Source organism: Anabrus simplex, chromosome 6, assembly GCF_040414725.1.
Source record: "Anabrus simplex isolate iqAnaSimp1 chromosome 6, ASM4041472v1, whole genome shotgun sequence".
Lineage (NCBI taxonomy): Eukaryota > Metazoa > Arthropoda > Insecta > Orthoptera > Tettigoniidae > Anabrus > Anabrus simplex.
This window is the reverse complement of record NC_090270.1, coordinates 246,819,957-246,834,459: the sequence shown is the minus strand read 5'-3', so window position 1 is coordinate 246,834,459 and position 14,503 is coordinate 246,819,957. Positions and strand designations below refer to the sequence as shown.

The 14,503-nt window shown below is 44.4% G+C and overlaps 7 non-coding genes across 7 annotated transcripts; all 7 read right to left on the bottom strand.

Moving 5' to 3' along the window:
• Positions 1-351: 351 nt before the first annotated feature.
• On the bottom strand, positions 352-425 carry TRNAN-GUU (transfer RNA asparagine (anticodon GUU)). Its single transcript has one exon. It is a non-coding gene; the product is annotated as a tRNA-Asn (tRNA).
• Positions 426-3,098: 2,673 nt separating this feature from the next.
• TRNAS-GCU (transfer RNA serine (anticodon GCU)) lies at positions 3,099-3,180 on the bottom strand. The gene has a single exon. It is a non-coding gene; the product is annotated as a tRNA-Ser (tRNA).
• Positions 3,181-4,582: 1,402 nt separating this feature from the next.
• Positions 4,583-4,656, bottom strand: TRNAN-GUU (transfer RNA asparagine (anticodon GUU)). The gene has a single exon. It is a non-coding gene; the product is annotated as a tRNA-Asn (tRNA).
• A 2,640-nt stretch (positions 4,657-7,296) lies between these two features.
• Positions 7,297-7,378, bottom strand: TRNAS-GCU (transfer RNA serine (anticodon GCU)). The gene has a single exon. It is a non-coding gene; the product is annotated as a tRNA-Ser (tRNA).
• A 1,401-nt stretch (positions 7,379-8,779) lies between these two features.
• TRNAN-GUU (transfer RNA asparagine (anticodon GUU)) lies at positions 8,780-8,853 on the bottom strand. Its single transcript has one exon. It is a non-coding gene; the product is annotated as a tRNA-Asn (tRNA).
• A 2,662-nt stretch (positions 8,854-11,515) lies between these two features.
• TRNAS-GCU (transfer RNA serine (anticodon GCU)) lies at positions 11,516-11,597 on the bottom strand. The gene has a single exon. It is a non-coding gene; the product is annotated as a tRNA-Ser (tRNA).
• Positions 11,598-12,999: 1,402 nt separating this feature from the next.
• TRNAN-GUU (transfer RNA asparagine (anticodon GUU)) lies at positions 13,000-13,073 on the bottom strand. The gene has a single exon. It is a non-coding gene; the product is annotated as a tRNA-Asn (tRNA).
• Between the last annotated feature and the right edge of the window lie 1,430 nt (positions 13,074-14,503).

The window sequence follows — 14,503 nt, the reverse complement described above, 5'->3', positions numbered from 1 at the left end:
ACTTCACTTAAATTCGAACTGTCTCCTATGAAGATTTACGTATGTCTAAAAGTTTTTCCTTGTTTGCAATATATATCCTGGGTGGACCATACGTACAACCAGGGGAGTACAGATACTTGTAGAACTGGAAAGATTGTATGGTCATGGTGACACTACCCTGCTCCTAATCGGTGATGCCTTGTATTCATCAGTATATCCCCATACCGATAAGAACCGAGGACATGCACACATCTGTCACGCTGCGGTGTTTCCAGGGTGTGGCGTCCTGACTATCGTAGGGGGCCACATATTTCTACAGTGAAACATCTGTTGAATGACCTTGTAGTGTGACACTGGGCTTTAAAATGTTGTCGCCCCAGGGTGGGCTCGAACCACCAACCTTTCGGTTAACAGCCGAACGCGCTAGCCGATTGCGCCACGGAGGCTACGTGCTAATGGCGTTAAGAATGACCAGTTCTATACACGTGCACTTTCATTTTGTTCATTGCTTGTCTAATGCTTATCATGCCTAAAGATAATGACTGCTTGATGTCTTTGGAGTGTACAGATCGGGAAAGGGAAGCGCTGACGCTGATTCAGAACTATTTGATAAGGTAATCAGCTATGTGGGAAACGACTTGGAAAGTAATGTGATTGTAGCGGGAGACCTCAATTTATCAAATGTCAATTTGGAAGGTAATGTGAACGACAGGAAGCATGAGAAACGAATTTGGGAAGGACATCTGATTCAGAAAGAGATGGAACCAACTAGAGGGAAGAATATATTGGACGTGGTGCTGGTAAAACTAGACGAGCTCTATAGAGAAACCGAAGTAATAGATGGTATTAGTGATCGCAGTTAAAAATAAATGTGGTAGAGTGGAAGGTCGTAAAGTAGAGCTAATAGGCACCACATGGCTGGTAAAACAGGCATGAGGGAGTTTAAAAAGTAACTATGATCGACAGAAAACGATAAATGAAAATGTAAACAGACTCCTATTTTTTTGCAAGTTGCTTTACGTCGCACCGACACAGATAAGTCTTACGGCGACGATGGGACAGGAAGGGGCTAGGAGTGTACGAGTGGGAAGGAAGTGGCAGTGGCCTTAATTAAGGTACAGCCCTAGCATTTGGCTCGTGTGAAAATGGGAAACCACGGAAAACCATCTTCAGGGCTGCCGACGGTGGGGTTCGTACCCACTATCTCCCGAATAATGGACACTGGCAGCACGTAAGCGACTGCAGCTATCGAGCTCGGTAAAGAGACAAGGAGTTGGCCTACATACCATGTACGCGTGTAGGGAGCTCCAATGTAATTACGTCCACTCAATATATTATAAGAAATTGGAAAATATTATTGAAACATCTTGTGAAGTCCATCCTCACAAGAAGATGATGTTTCTTTACAGCATAGTACCGGTTTCTGCTCGGATACAACCACCACTTGTAGACCTCCTCGATTATTACTTCCTCAAACACAACTCTTAGCACTGACCATCACTCTATGACCACTTCTTCCATTTGATACATCTGACTGATACATATGATCTGATAGATATGATAACTCTCACCACCGTTGCATCGACTTTTATAACCTCGCGATGACAACTCATCTCCCTACTCTCTGTTCATCCGTTCCAGCTCAACATACAGTAGCTGGCGAATACTGACACTTGGTCGCAATCACGTGTCCACGCACTGATGTCATCAGTCATGTGTCGTATAAGCTTACCCAAGCGGATTACAGTGACTATGCGGCATGAGTCACCGGAAAACCTACTTGCACATAACATTCTCAGTTAAACATAGCCTCGATTGCAAAATACTCTGCCAACACATCTGCCTAGAGTTACAAGCCACAGAATGACTATATCAAACCAACAAATCTCACTTACTAATATACAGCATAATTACAAACATATTCACTTAACCTATGATTAAATACAATAATATACGTGATACCTAATTATTACAGTCTAAATGATGAGAAACAGAATATAAAATCTAATGAATCGGGTTAATAATAATAATAATAATAATAATAATAATAATAATAATAATAATAATAATAATAATAAATACTGAGTGGAATCTGTAACCCTGTTGTACGGTTACAAGAGTAAGCAGATTAAGAAGAAAATATAATATCAATAGAATATATACAGGACATTGGTTGAAGCACTAAAAAAAAATCAAAACAGCGTTCTTTTACTTTGATCATTGAGTATTGTTCCAGATTCTTATTTTATTCTTAATCCATTTAACGCCGAGGGTTGCTTTTCCTCTCCGAATCAACGAGAGATCCCTTCTCGACCGCCTCAAATGCAGTATCCTGGAGCGTGAGACTTTGCACCGGAGGTACGTCTGGAAAGCAAGTTGCTTTACGCCGCACCGACACAGATAGGTCTTATGGCGACGATGGGACAGGAAAGGGCTAGGAGTGAGAAGGAAGCGGCCTTGGCCTTAATTAAGGTACAGCCCCAGCATTTGCCTGGTGTGAAAATGGGAAACCACGGAGAACCATTTTCAGGGCTGCCGACAGTGGGGTTTGAACCTACTATCTCCCGAATACTGGATACTGGCCGCGCTTAAGCGACTGCAGCTATCGAGCTTGGTCGTCTGGAAAGGAGAAACAGTACCTGACCAAGGCGACCTAATCTAATATGCTGAAAGGGCCTTGCCGATGGATGGGAGATCGGAAGGAATAGGCAATGAAGCGGCCGTGGCCTACGGTTAGGTATCCAATCGGCATTAGATTGAAGGAGAGGAGAGAAACCTATGAAAACCACTCCCAGGATAGCTTAAGTGGGAATCGAGCCCCGTCTCCAGCAGCACGGCCTCTCGAGGCTGATTGGACCCCGTTCCAGTCCTAGTACCTCTTTCTAAATTTCGTGGCTGAGCCGGGAATAGAATCCGGCCCTCTGTGGGAGAGAGGGTAGCAACTAATCACACTAACCAATATACATCAGAGGCGGGCAGCACGTATCAATATGAATGAATAAGAACCTATGCACTTAGTAGTGTCTGCGCCCTAACAGCACCGCTTAGAAACGTTTTTTGGCTATTATACTTTTATACTTCAAAAGCATCATATGTGGTTCGACATAAAATTCTACAATCGACGAGGATGGGATTCGAACCCACGCGTGCAGAGCACATTGGATTAGCAGTCCAACGCCTTAACCACTCGGCCACCTCGTCGTAACGGCCGGCATCAGTATCTCATGTACATGCGGTATTAGGACTTACTGTTATTTTATTATTATTGATGCGCCCGGTCCTGATACACTACTGTGTATGTGTTCTAGAACGTGTCAGTACTGCTGTGTGATATTTAAGGTGTGTTTAGAGGCAGAACTGGTTTGTGAAAGTACGTCGGCCCCTCTACATTTCTTTGTTCAATGATACCAGCATCCCTCTAACAGTTATTATGTTTTCCAGTTTTGTGCTTGGATAGGACTTATTCCTCATGTGTCGCATGTACTTCATACACTGCGTTCTGAAAGTGCTCAGCTATCGCAAGTTTTAATTAAGTTACTAGAGGACCCGTATGTGGTGTAGTATTTGGTGTGATTAGCTGCCATCCCCGGAGGCCTGGGCTCGATTCCCGTCTCCGCCACGAAATTTGAAAAGTGGTACGAGGGCTGGACAGGGTTCCACTCAGCCTCGGGAGGTCAACTGAGTACAGGTGGGTCCGATTCCCTCCTCAGCCATCTCGACGTGATTTTCTGTGGTTTCCCAGTTCTTCCCCAGGCAAATGTCGGAATGGCACCGAACGTAAAGATATGACCGCATCCTTCCCTATCCCTTTCCAACTTCCCATCCCCCACAACACCCCTGTTAAGAATAGCAGGTGAAGCCGCCGAGGCAAGGTACTGGTGCTCCCCCAGTTGTATGCCCGACCAAATGTCCCAGATCCAGGACACTACCACTCAACATTTTCTTGGTGTGTTATGCATCGAGCGAGGCAGAAGGTGATATTATGATCTCATTTGACAGAGATATGCTCCACAGGGAAAACCATCCCTGGACGGTGAACGGACTCAGAAAGGAAGAAAGAAAGAAAGAAAGAAAAATGAAGAATTTTATATGTCGTCATAGCGCCCTTCGAAATTCCGTCTACCTCAGCCACGTTTGAACCCTAACAAAAGCCTTCGGTAGATAAATAGTGATGCAGTCGATTTGACCTCCGGAATCAAAAATATGTGGCATATCTTACTAGATTCCTGCAAGTTGAGCCTAACTGGAGCAACTTCACTTAAATTCGAACAGTCTCCTATGAAGATTTACGTATGTCTAAGAGTATTTTCCTTGTTTGCAATATATATCCTGGGTGGACCATACGTACAACCAGGGGAGTACAGATACTTGTAGAACTGGAAAGATTGTATGGTCATGGTGACACTACCCTGCTCCTAATCGGTGATGCATTGTATTCATCAGTATATCCCCATACCGATAAGAACCAAGGACATGCACACATCTGTCACGCTGCGGTGTTTCCAGGGTGTGGCGTCCTGACTTTCGTAGGGGGCCACATATTTCTACAGTGAAACATCTGTTGAAGGACCTTGTAGTGTGACACTGGGCTTTAAAATGTTGTCGCCCCCGGGTGGGCTCGAACCACCAACCTTTCGGTTAACAGCCGAACGCGCTAGCCGATTGCGCCACGGAGGCTACGTGCTAATGGCGTTAAGAATGACCAGTTCTAGACACGTGCACTTTCATTTTGTTCATTGCTTGTCTAATGCTTATCATGCCTAAAGATAATGACTGCTTGATGTCTTTGGAGTGTACAGATCGGGAAAGGGAAGCGCTGACGCTGATTCAGAACTATTTGATAAGGTAATCAGCTATGTGGGAAACGACTTGGAAAGTAATGTGATTGTAGCGGGAGACCTCAATTTATCAAATGTCAATTTGGAAGGTAATGTGAACGACAGGAAGCATGAGAAACGAATTTGGGAAGGACATCTGATTCAGAAAGAGATGGAACCAACTAGAGGGAAGAATATATTGGACGTGGTGCTGGTAAAACTAGACGAGCTCTATAGAGAAACCGAAGTAATAGATGGTATTAGTGATCGCAGTTAAAAATAAATGTTGTAGAGTGGAAGGTCTTAAAGTAGAGTTAATAGGCACCACATGGCTGGTAAAACAGGCATGAGGGAGTTTAAAAAGTAACTATGATCGACAGAAAACGATAAATGAAAATGTAAACAGACTCCTATTTTTTTGCAAGTTGCTTTACGTCGCACCGACACAGATAAGTCTTACGGCGACGATGGGACAGGAAGGGGCTAGGAGTGTACGAGTGGGAAGGAAGTGGCAGTGGCCTTAATTAAGGTACAGCCCTAGCATTTGGCTCGTGTGAAAATGGGAAACCACGGAAAACCATCTTCAGGGCTGCCGACGGTGGGGTTCGTACCCACTATCTCCCGAATAATGGACACTGGCAGCACGTAAGCGACTGCAGCTATCGAGCTCGGTAAAGAGACAAGGAGTTGGCCTACATACCATGTACGCGTGTAGGGAGCTCCAATGTAATTACGTCCACTCAATATATTATAAGAAATTGGAAAATATTATTGAAACATCTTGTGAAGTCCATCCTCACAAGAAGATGATGTTTCTTTACAGCATAGTACCGGTTTCTGCTCGGATACAACCACCACTTGTAGACCTCCTCGATTATTACTTCCTCAAACACAACTCTTAGCACTGACCATCACTCTATGACCACTTCTTCCATTTGATACATCTGACTGATACATATGATCTGATAGATATGATAACTCTCACCACCGTTGCATCGACTTTTATAACCTCGCGATGACAACTCATCTCCCTACTCTCTGTTCATCCGTTCCAGCTCAACATACAGTAGCTGGCGAATACTGACACTTGGTCGCAATCACGTGTCCACGCACTGATGTCATCAGTCATGTGTCGTATAAGCTTACCCAAGCGGATTACAGTGACTATGCGGCATGAGTCACCGGAAAACCTACTTGCACATAACATTCTCAGTTAAACATAGCCTCGATTGCAAAATACTCTGCCAACACATCTGCCTAGAGTTACAAGCCACAGAATGACTATATCAAACCAACAAATCTCACTTACTAATATACAGCATAATTACAAACATATTCACTTAACCTATGATTAAATACAATAATATGCGTGATGCCTAATTATTACAGTCTAAATGATGAGAAACAGAATATAAAATCTAATGAATCGGGTTAATAATAATAATAATAATAATAATAATAATAATAATAATAATAATAATAAATACTGAGTGGAATCTGTAACCCTGTTGTACGGTTACAAGGGTAAGCAGATTAAGAAGAAAATATAATATCAATAGAATATATACAGGACATTGGTTGAAGCACTTTTACTTTGATCATTGAGTATTGTTCCAGATTCTTATTTTATTCTTAATCCATTTAACGCCGAGGGTTGCTTTTTCTCTCCGAATCAACGAGAGATCCCTTCTCGACCGCCTCAAATGCAGTATCCTGGAGCGTGAGACTTTGCACCGGAGGTACGTCTGGAAAGCAAGTTGCTTTACGCCGCACCGACACAGATAGGTCTTATGGCGACGATGGGACAGGAAAGGGCTAGGAGTCAGAAGGAAGCGGCCTTGGCCTTAATTAAGGTACAGCCCCAGCATTTGCCTGGTGTGAAAATGGGAAACCACGGAGAACCATTTTCAGGGCTGCCGACAGTGGGGTTTGAACCTACTATCTCCCGAATACTGGATACTGGCCGCGCTTAAGCGACTGCAGCTATCGAGCTTGGTCGTCTGGAAAGGAGAAACAGTACCTGACCAAGGCGACCTAATCTAATATGCTGAAAGGGCCTTGCCGATGGATGGGAGATCGGAAGGAATAGGCAATGAAGCGGCCGTGGCCTACGGTTAGGTATCCAATCGGCATTAGATTGAAGGAGAGGAGAGAAACCAATGAAAACCACTCCCAGGATAGCTTAAGTGGGAATCGAGCCCCGTCTCCAGCAGCACGGCCTCTCGATGCTGATTGGACCCCGTTCCAATCCTAGTACCTCTTTCTAAATTTCGTGGCTGAGCCGGGAATAGAATCCGGCCCTCTGTGGGAGAGAGGGTAGCAACTAATCACACTAACCAATATACATCAGAGGCGGGCAGCACGTATCAATATGAATGAATAAGAACCTATGCACTTAGTAGTGTCTGCGCCCTAACAGCACCCTTTAGAAACGTTTTTTTGCTATTATACTTTTATACTTCAAAAGCATCATATGTGGTTCGACATAAAATTCTACAATCGACGAGGATGGGATTCGAACCCACGCGTGCAGAGCACATTGGATTAGCAGTCCAACGCCTTAACCACTCGGCCACCTCGTCGTAACGGCCGGCATCAGTATCTCATGTACATGCGGTATTAGGACTTACTGTTATTTTATTATTATTGATGCGCCCGGTCCTGATACACTACTGTGTATGTGTTCTAGAACGTGTCAGTACTGCTGTGTGATATTTAAGGTGTGTTTAGAGGCGGAACTGGTTTGTGAAAGTACGTCGGCCCCTCTACATTTCTTTGTTCAATGATACCAGCATCCCTCTAACAGTTATTATGTTTTCCAGTTTTGTGCTTGGATAGGACTTATTCCTCATGTGTCGCATGTACTTCATACACTGCGTTCTGAAAGTGCTCAGCTATCGCAAGTTTTAATTAAGTTACTAGAGGACCCGTATGTGGTGTAGTATTTGGTGTGATTAGCTGCAATCCCCGCAGGCCTGGGCTCGATTCCCGTCTCCGCCACGAAATTTGAAAAGTGGTACGAGGGCTGGACAGGGTTCCACTCAGCCTCGGGAGGTCAACTGAGTACAGGTGGGTCCGATTCCCTCCTCAGCCATCTCGACGTGATTTTCTGTGGTTTCCCAGTTCTTCCCCAGGCAAATGTCGGAATGGCACCGAACGTAAAGATATGACCGCATCCTTCCCTATCCCTTTCCAACTTCCCATCCCCCACAACAGCCCTGTTAAGAATAGCAGGTGAAGCCGCCGAGGCAAGGTACTGTTGCTCCCGCAGTTGTATGCCCGACCAAATGTCCCACATCCAGGACACTACCACTCAACATTTTCTTGGTGTGCTATGCATCGAGCGAGGCAGAAGGTGATATTATGATCTCATTGGACAGAGATATGCTCCACAGGGAAAACCAACCCTGGACTGTGAACGGACTCAGAAAGGAAGAAAGAAAGAAAGAAAGAAAAATGAAGAATTTTATATGTCTTCATACCGCCCTTCGAAAGTCCGTCTACCTCAGCCACGTTTGAACCCTAACAAAAGCCTTCGGTAGATAAATAGTGATGCAGTCGATTTGACCTCCGGAATCAAAAATATGTGGCATATCTTACTAGATTCCTGCAAGTTGAGCCTAACTGGAGCAACTTCACTTAAATTCGAACTGTCTCCTATGAAGATTTACGTATGTCTAAGAGTTTTTCCTTGTTTGCAATATATATCCTGGGTGGACCATACGTACAACCAGGGGAGTACAGATACTTGTAGAACTGGAAAGATTGTATGGTCATGGTGACAATACCCTGCTCCTAATCGGTGATGCCTTGTATTCATCAGTATATCCCCATACCGATAAGAACCGAGGACATGCAGACATCTGTCACGCTGCGGTGTTTCCACGGTGTGGCGTCCTGACTATCGTAGGGGGCCACATATTTCTACAGTGAAACATCTGTTGAATGACCTTGTAGTGTGACACTGGGCTTTAAAATGTTGTCGCCCCCGGGTGGGCTCGAACCACCAACCTTTCGGTTAACAGCCGAACGCGCTAGCCGATTGCGCCACGGAGGCTACGTGCTAATGGCGTTAAGAATGACCAGTTCTAGACACGTGCACTTTCATTTTGTTCATTGCTTGTCTAATGCTTATCATGCCTAAAGATAATGACTGCTTGATGTCTTTGGAGTGTACAGATCGGGAAAGGGAAGCGCTGACGCTGATTCAGAACTGTTTGATAAGGTAATCAGCTATGTGGGAAACGACTTGGAAAGTAATGTGATTGTAGCGGGAGACCTCAATTTATCAAATGTCAATTTGGAAGGTAATGTGAACGACAGGAAGCATGAGAAACGAATTTGGGAAGGACATCTGATTCAGAAAGAGATGGAACCAACTAGAGGGAAGAATATATTGGACGTGGTGCTGGTAAAACTAGACGAGCTCTATAGAGAAACCGAAGTAATAGATGGTATTAGTGATCGCAGTTAAAAATAAATGTGGTAGAGTGGAAGGTCTTAAAGTAGAGCTAATAGGCACCACATGGCTGGTAAAACAGGCATGAGGGAGTTTAAAAAGTAACTATGATCGACAGAAAACGATAAATGAAAATGTAAACAGACTCCTATTTTTTTGCAAGTTGCTTTACGTCGCACCGACACAGATAAGTCTTACGGCGACGATGGGACAGGAAGGGGCTAGGAGTGTACGAGTGGGAAGGAAGTGGCAGTGGCCTTAATTAAGGTACAGCCCTAGCATTTGGCTCGTGTGAAAATGGGAAACCACGGAAAACCATCTTCAGGGCTGCCGACGGTGGGGTTCGTACCCACTATCTCCCGAATAATGGACACTGGCAGCACGTAAGCGACTGCAGCTATCGAGCTCGGTAAAGAGACAAGGAGTTGGCCTACATACCATGTACGCGTGTAGGGAGCTCCAATGTAATTACGTCCACTCAATATATTATAAGAAATTGGAAAATATTATTGAAACATCTTGTGAAGTCCATCCTCACAAGAAGATGATGTTTCTTTACAGCATAGTACCGGTTTCTGCTCGGATACAACCACCACTTGTAGACCTCCTCGATTATTACTTCCTCAAACACAACTCTTAGCACTGACCATCACTCTATGACCACTTCTTCCATTTGATACATCTGACTGATACATATGATCTGATAGATATGATAACTCTCACCACCGTTGCATCGACTTTTATAACCTCGCGATGACAACTCATCTCCCTACTCTCTGTTCATCCGTTCCAGCTCAACATACAGTAGCTGGCGAATACTGACACTTGGTCGCAATCACGTGTCCACGCACTGATGTCATCAGTCATGTGTCGTATAAGCTTACCCAAGCGGATTACAGTGACTATGCGGCATGAGTCACCGGAAAACCTACTTGCACATAACATTCTCAGTTAAACATAGCCTCGATTGCAAAATACTCTGCCAACACATCTGCCTAGAGTTACAAGCCACAGAATGACTATATCAAACCAACAAATCTCACTTACTAATATACAGCATAATTACAAACATATTCACTTAACCTATGATTAAATACAATAATATGCGTGATACCTAATTATTACAGTCTAAATGATGAGAAACAGAATATAAAATCTAATGAATCGGGTTAATAATAATAATAATAATAATAATAATAGTAATAATAATAATAATAAATACTGAGTGGAATCTGTAACCCTGTTGTACGGTTACAAGGGTAAGCAGATTAAGAAGAAAATATAATATCAATAGAATATATACAGGACATTGGTTGAAGCACTAAAAAAAATCAAAACAGCGTTCTTTTACTTTGATCATTGAGTATTGTTCCAGATTCTTATTTTATTCTTAATCCATTTAACGCCGAGGGTTGCTTTTCCTCTCCGAATCAACGAGAGATCCCTTCTCGACCGCCTCAAATGCAGTATCCTGGAGCGTGAGACTTTGCACCGGAGGTACGTCTGGAAAGCAAGTTGCTTTACGCCGCACCGACACAGATAGGTCTTATGGCGACGATGGGACAGGAAAGGGCTAGGAGTGAGAAGGAAGCGGCCTTGGCCTTAATTAAGGTACAGCCCCAGCATTTGCCTGGTGTGAAAATGGGAAACCACGGAGAACCATTTTCAGGGCTGCCGACAGTGGGGTTTGAACCTACCATCTCCCGAATACTGGATACTGGCCGCGCTTAAGCGACTGCAGCTATCGAGCTTGGTCGTCTGGAAAGGAGAAACAGTACCTGACCAAGGCGACCTAATCTAATATGCTGAAAGGGCCTTGCCGATGGATGGGAGATCGGAAGGAATAGGCAATGAAGCGGCCGTGGCCTACGGTTAGGTATCCAATCGGCATTAGATTGAAGGAGAGGAGAGAAACCAATGAAAACCACTCCCAGGATAGCTTAAGTGGGAATCGAGCCCCGTCTCCAGCAGCACGGCCTCTCGAGGCTGATTGGACCCCGTTCCAGTCCTAGTACCTCTTTCTAAATTTCGTGGCTGAGCCAGGAATAGAATCCGGCCCTCTGGGGGAGAGAGGGTATCAACTAATCACACTAACCAATATACATCAGAGGCGGGCAGCACGTATCAATATGAATGAATAAGAACCTATGCACTTAGTAGTGTCTGCGCCCTAACAGCACCGCTTAGAAACGTTTTTTTTTGCTATTATACTTTTATACTTCAAAAGCATCATATGTGGTTCGACATAAAATTCTACAATCGACGAGGATGGGATTCGAACCCACGCGTGCAGAGCACATTGGATTAGCAGTCCAACGCCTTAACCACTCGGCCACCTCGTCGTAACGGCCGGCATCAGTATCTCACGTACCTGCGGTATTAGGTCTTACTGTTATTTTATTATTATTGATGCGCCCGGTCCTGATACACTACTGTGTATGTGTTCTAGAACGTGTCAGTACTGCTGTGTGATATTTAAGGTGTGTTTAGAGGCAGAACTGGTTTGTGAAAGTACGTCGGCCACTCTACATTTCTTTGTTCAATGATACCAGCATCCCTCTAACAGTTATTATGTTTTCCAGTTTTGTGCTTGGATAGGACTTATTCCTCATGTGTCGCATGTACTTCATACACTGCGTTCTGAAAGTGCTCAGCTATCGCAAGTTTTAATTAAGTTACTAGAGGACCCGTATGTGGTGTAGTATTTGGTGTGATTAGCTGCCATCCCCGGAGGCCTGGGCACGATTCCCGTCTCCACCACGAAATTTGAAAAGTGGTACGAGGGCTGGACAGGGTTCCACTCAGCCTCGGGAGGTCAACTGAGTACAGGTGGGTTCGATTCCCTCCTCAGCCATCTCGACGTGATTTTCTGTGGTTTCCCAGTTCTTCCCCAGGCAAATGTCGGAATGGCACCGAACGTAAAGATATGACCGCATCCTTCCCTATCCCTTTCCAACTTCCCATCCCCCACAACACCCCTGTTAAGAATAGCAGGTGAAGCCGCCGAGGCAAGGTACTGGTGCTCCCCCAGTTGTATGCCCGACCAAATGTCCCACATCCAGGACACTACCACTCAACATTTTCTTGGTGTGCTATGCATCGAGCGAGGCAGAAGGTGATATTATGATCTCATTGGACAGAGATATGCTCCACAGGGAAAACCATCCCTGGACGGTGAACGGACTCAGAAAGGAAGAAAGAAAGAAAGAAAGAAAAATGAAGAATTTTATATGTCGTCATACCGCCCTTCGAAAGTCCGTCTACCTCAGCCACGTTTGAACCCTAACAAAAGCCTTCGGTAGATAAATAGTGATGCAGTCGATTTGACCTCCGGAATCAAAAATATGTGGCATATCTTACTAGATTCCTGCAAGTTGAGCCTAACTGGAGCAACTTCACTTAAATACGAACTGTCTCCTATGAAGATTTACGTATGTCTAAGAGTATTTTCCTTGTTTGCAATATATATCCTGGGTGGACCACACGTACAACCAGGGGAGTACAGATACTTGTAGAACTGGAAAGATTGTATGGTCATGGTGACACTACCCTGCTCCTAATCGGTGATGCCTTGTATTCATCAGTATATCCCCATACCGATAAGAACCAAGGACATGCACACATCTGTCACGCTGCGGTGTTTCCAGGGTGTGGCGTCCTGACTATCGTAGGGGGCCACATATTTCTACAGTGAAACATCTGTTGAAGGACCTTGTAGTGTGACACTGGGCTTTAAAATGTTGTCGCCCCCGGGTGGGCTCGAACCACCAACCTTTCGGTTAACAGCCGAACGCGCTAGCCGATTGCGCCACGGAGGCTACGTGCTAATGGCGTTAAGAATGACCAGTTCTAGACACGTGCACTTTCATTTTGTTCATTGCTTGTCTAATGCTTATCATGCCTAAAGATAATGACTGCTTGATGTCTTTGGAGTGTACAGATCGGGAAAGGGAAGTGCTGACGCTGATTCAGAACTATTTGATAAGGTAATCAGCTATGTGGGAAACGACTTGGAAAGTAATGTGATTGTAGCGGGAGACCTCAATTTATCAAATGTCAATTTGGAAGGTAATGTGAACGACAGGAAGCATGAGCAACGAATTTGGGAAGGACATCTGATTCAGAAAGAGATGGAACCAACTAGAGGGAAGAATATATTGGACGTGGTGGTGGTAAAACTAGACGAGCTCTATAGAGAAACCGAAGTAATAGATGGTATTAGTGATCGCAGTTAAAAATAAATGTGGTAGAGTGGAAGGTCTTAAAGTAGAGCTAATAGGTACCACATGGCTGGTAAAACAGGCATGAGGGAGTTTAAAAAGTAACTATGATCGACAGAAAACGATAAATGAAAATGTAAACAGACTCCTATTTTTTTGCAAGTTGCTTTACGTCGCACCGACACAGATAAGACTTACGGCGACGATGGGACAGGAAGGGGCTAGGAGTGTACGAGTTGGAAGGAAGTGGCAGTGGCCTTAATTAAGGTACAGCCCTAGCATTTGACTCGTGTGAAAATGGGAAACCACGGAAAACCATCTTCAGGGCTGCCGACGGTGGGGTTCGTACCCACTATCTCCCGAATAATGGACACTGGCAGCACGTAAGCGACTGCAGCTATCGAGCTCGGTAAAGAGACAAGGAGTTGGCCTACATACCATGTACGCGTGTAGGGAGCTCCAATGTAATTACGTCCACTCAATATATTATAAGAAATTGGAAAATATTATTGAAACATCTTGTGAAGTCCATCCTCACAAGAAGATGATGTTTCTTTACAGCATAGTACCGGTTTCTGCTCGGATACCACCACCACTTGTAGACCTCCTCGATTATTACTTCCTCAAACACAACTCTTAGCACTGACCATCACTCTATGACCACTTCTTCCATTTGATACATCTGACTGATACATATGATCTGATAGATATGATAACTCTCACCACCGTTGCATCGACTTTTATAACCTCGCGATGACAACTCATCTCCCTACTCTCTGTTCATCCGTTCCAGCTCAACATACAGTAGCTGGCGAATACTGACACTTGGTCGCAATCACGTGTCCACGCACTGATGTCATCAGTCATGTGTCGTATAAGCTTACCCAAGCGGATTACAGTGACTATGCGGCATGAGTCACCGGAAAACCTACTTGCACATAACATTCTCAGTTAAACATAGCCTCGATTGCAAAATACTCTGCCAACACATCTGCCTAGAGTTACAAGCCACAGAATGACTATATCAA